We start from the raw sequence: 4,816 nt of genomic DNA, 5'->3' as shown, positions 1-4,816 counted from the left end.
AGATATCCTCTTAAAATGTATGTTACAGTTCAGTTGTTTTATTTCTAGTTTTTTTTTTGCATTTAAACTTACAGAAAGCTACCAAAAAATATTGATAAACAGTATGAACAAATGTCTCTCTTGATGAAGGAAAACATGGATGATTGTATCAAAAGTTGAGGTCCGGGCTATTTTAATGATATTCATTTGATGGGAGTATGGGGTTTGGTGGTGTTTATTTTATCCCGTGGTAATAGCATGTTGTCGCGTTGTTAATACAGTACATAATAAGTTTGTTTTGTCAGAGAATGTTACTTCCGATAAATAATCTTTATGTTTTATATAACATGCATGTAGCAGTATAAGACTTTTATTTACTTTTATAGCTTAAATGTGAGTCTCTTCACCCTAACGTTGATTGTCATTTGCAAGGGCCTTCAGATTTGTCGTTCGTAGAGGTACCCGTGAACAAAATTGCTTTGCGATGAAAAAAAAAAAAACACGAAAAGATGCGCAGCACCTGCTGATTGCAACATTGTTAAAAAACACGAGCTGAGGTTAATTAACCAGGGCTATGTTTGGGAAAATTGCCTCAACAAGTGATGGTAGAAAGCAGAAGATCAAGAGAAAAAAAAACAATAGATAAGTGCTGATATAAAAAGATTGTTGCACGTGTTGAACAGACTGGATACTCAGAGCACAGCTTAGGCAATCATCTGAGTGATACAGTGCATGGAGCTAGTAAAAAAAAAAGACAAAAAAAAAAACAGTGTATGCATGCATGACCACACACTTAATCAGTATTTTTAATTATTAATCCACCAAATTGTAATAATGGCACAAAGCTTTTGCCATTATTTTTTAATCTCAGTAAATTAATGAGGAGTTTTGTATGGATAGACATTGTCTAGATGTATTCGAGTGTTTTAAATGTTATATAATATGGGGGATTTTAAGGCGATCAGCCTGTCTGTTTGTTCCTCTATCCATCTGTCGCCTTTAATTTCCATCCGTCTGTCTGGTTATTTAAGATATCTCTTCAGTTATGATGGGATTATCATAGAACTTTGTATGTTGTATGTTAGTCTCTTAAGTGCTAGTATGTTGCATGTCCATTCCCTGATTTCCTCTGTTTAATAAATGCTGTGTGGTTTATACATCTAAACCATGTGCGCCGAGCTTTATTAGAATTTGATAAAATAAGTCGAGCTGCTCAGTTTGCGTTGCAGTACCCTGTAATGGATGCTTCATTGATTATTTTTCACAAGTGGTCAACCATATGAGAATCTTCAGTTGTTTAAAGGAGAAGAAAATTTTAAAAAATGACACTATAGGCTGAAAAGAGCATATTTTTTCTATGTGATGGTGCCTGCTGCATAATTTTGCGATTTTTCCTCGCCATAGCCATCAAGCCTGAAAACGGCAAAGCTGGCATAGTCCAACGCGTCCTCCATCTTTAACACCCTATACTTTATGCTCGGGGTGTGTTGCCTCTCAGCCAATGCGAGTCGTTAAAACTGCCGGCTTGTTCATGTAAACTTGGAACCTACGCCCAACATTCCGGTTTCCCGATGATCAAGCAGAAAATGGACTGTATTGTTCGCTACCTTCTGGGAAGAAGAGTTCTTCCGGAAATGTATGAACTGCACTTCGTTGATTTCCGACGGCAATTCTCCTCCTAACAGGACACAGACCCCCATTACAACTTCCGTTTCTCAGTAGGGACGATTGTAGTTCTGTGTATTTTAGGGTGTAAAGTCTTGGTATCTAAATGATGGGAATTGTCTAAGCTTTGGGCAGGTATGAGTTTTAATGATGAAAGTTTGAAATTCTGGGGGAGAGACAGGTGGTGATGAGGATGCGAGTGACGTCCCTTGACGTTGCTAGGCACCCCTCCCACCTGCTGGCATGGAAAGGTCCAGATTTTGATGGTCAACCTATGTCAAGATTTTTTTGGCTTCTATCTCACAGGCTGGGCCAGGTATGCACCAAAGCTTATTAACCTCGGAATGTTTGGGACTGAGCTACAGTGCTAAACGTTAACATTGTCGCTTATGGAAAACTAATGGGGGTCTGTGGCCAAGTCAGGAGACTTCAGGACTAGTTCTTAGGCAAAATGGAGTAGCCACAGCGGATTTTAGCGCTGACTTTGTTTAAAATTTATCAACTTGAGGTACATATTAGAATTGTTTTTATGGCATGCACTTGAAATGCTCTTTTCAGTGGTATTTGTCTGATATTTAAGTTTTTTTCTCCTTTGAAGAGATCATCCAGCAAAAAGTCCACCTCAAGCAAACCAGTAGCAAGTGCATAGCTCATGATACTGTATTGGTTTTGAAAACATGTTGAGTGTTCATTGTCATTAAATTAAAAGTAGCTTTATAAAAACACATATAACCTGAGAGGCAATTTCATGGAGATGCTGATTTTGGTTTTCCTGTTTTCTTTTTGTTTTGTTTTTTTTACGTTTTTGTTTTTTTCACAGTAAATAATAAACATTGTCTTTTAGTACAGTGTAGAATTATAACAACAAAAAAATGTTTAGCTGTTAAAAAAATGTGTAATATCATTGTTCTTTGACTTGTTCAATATGATATATAAAATGCAGAATAACAACCTGAATCTTGCAGTGATTGGCATTTTTTTCACTGCAAAAAACATTTTTAATTAAAGTTCTTTAAAACCATATTTAAAATTTCCACAAAAAGCCGTTTTCCTGTATTTAAAGATGATCAGGATATTCTTTCAAGGAAGAAAATTATAGGCTGATTTTAAATTATTATGTAAATTCTTCCATATCATATTAAGGTAGAAATCTGTAGCGATCAGTTTCATGTAAACTTTATCATTTAGTTTATTATAGTGCTTATAGTTTATCATGGTTTATGGATAAAACGGATGATTGATGTGGTAAATTTCCATTATTTAGCTCCCTCGTAACATTACTTGGGAAGAACATTGATGAAACATTAGATTGAATCACTGACATTAGTGACAAGCATTGATATCGAAATTTATTTTTTGATGAATAATATAACCATCCTTTAATATTTGCTTCCAAGCCTTTGGGGAGTAGAGTGGTAATTCAGATTACATGAACATTATCCTTGTAAAGCGTTGGATTAGCTGTTGTGATGGGAATTGAGTTCAGGCCATGGGACATGATCTCTAAGAGTCTATAGCTAAATTGTTTAGATGCATAACCAGTGACCTTTTTGAAAGATAACCTTTACGTTAAATTATACATCACAACTAGGAACCAGATAACGCTTGTCAAACTTTCCACAGTATTAAGTGCGTGGTGTGTTGTGAAAACACATTTTATCGCTGAGCCAGGTATCCATGCAGGATTGATCTAGCTGATTCTCTTGGAAATGAGATTCATTGCAGACAAAAACAAGCCTGTGGAGAGTCGCTCGGCAACCCCCGAAATTAGATTTAGCTTGCCCTTTTTCATTTTATATGCATCTTTCCTCAAGTCTTCCAATACCATGCTGATCTGAGCAGATAGGTTTGGGAATAACACTGGCATAATCAATCACTGTGCTGGGCTGTACAGCAGAGCCGTATGGCTAAATGGTGTCAACAGCAGATGTAATAGTCTTAGGGCAGTGTTGTGTTTTACCCAGGCATCCTGAAATATATGTCACATAGGCAACAGTACCTGTATAGCCATTATCACAGGACACTGCATGGACAAAAATACTCAGCACAGGAAATTCCATCAGTCATTAGTGAGTGAGTGAGTGAGTGCTTGGGGTTTAACGTCGTACTTAACAGTTTTTCAGTCATATGACGACAAAGGAGTCCTTAGAGTGTATGTAATGTGCCTCCTTGTTGCAGGGCAGATTTCCACCGCTCTTGTATCTAGTGCTGCTTCGCTGACACGACTTACCGAAGACAAGTAAGGCACCCGGCCCGAACTATTATACTTATATGGGTCTACCAGTCGTTGCACTATTCCCTTCATGCTGAACGCCAAGCGAGGAAGTTAGAACTTCCTCTTTTTTAAGGTCTTAGGTGTGACCCGACCCAGGATTGATCCTGGATCTACCGTTCCCGCTGCGGACCATCAGTCATTAGGCTCAAGAGTTTATTAACATTTTTGGGATACAGAGTGTCTGTCATATGTAAACTCTGTAATGTATATTCTTCATTTTTAATGATTACAGATATGCAGTGCTAAATACACAAGCATTTTCTGCTGCATTAAGCAGCTGTATAATTTGCTCTGTATGTTTTTTGCTCATTGGTCAATAACTCAGTCCGTCTTTCAAATTTCCATCATCTTATCTTTTGCCATGTGCCATTCACTTAACAAAGAGCCTGGGCTTGCAGGAAGGAACAGATTGTCAACTTTTTCTGCTATGTTGTGGCTTAAGTCAGTGTGAGTTTTGTTTTCAATATGACCTCTTATACAATACATATATGAGTTTTATGGTGAAGGGCTCTGAGTATCAAACCACCAACCTTTGCAAGGTGTCTCACAAATTTCCTTGCTGAATTCCAGAGTAAGGGCAGGATTAGAGTCATCTTTAGTTGGGGACTAATCAGCGGCAACAACAACGTACAGTGCACATGCACTCTAAGCTTTAAATTTAGACACATTTACTTACCTTCTATTCTTCTTCAGATTTAATTTCGCCTGGGTTCCTTACAGGTTGATAATGTCTCTGATATTATGATCACGATGGTTGGAGATATGTATTGTTGGGCTTGCGATGTGCAGTGTATACCAACAGCATCTATCATAATCTTATCCATCTACGCACTTCATCCAGAACTCACTGACTGACTGACTTTACCAAATTTGTCTTGATCTTAAGCTTGACAGTTC

The sequence above is a fragment of the Liolophura sinensis genome, chromosome 8 (genome assembly GCF_032854445.1).
Source record: "Liolophura sinensis isolate JHLJ2023 chromosome 8, CUHK_Ljap_v2, whole genome shotgun sequence".
NCBI classification, from domain to species: domain Eukaryota; kingdom Metazoa; phylum Mollusca; class Polyplacophora; order Chitonida; family Chitonidae; genus Liolophura; species Liolophura sinensis.
Note: the sequence above shows the minus strand (reverse complement) of the source record.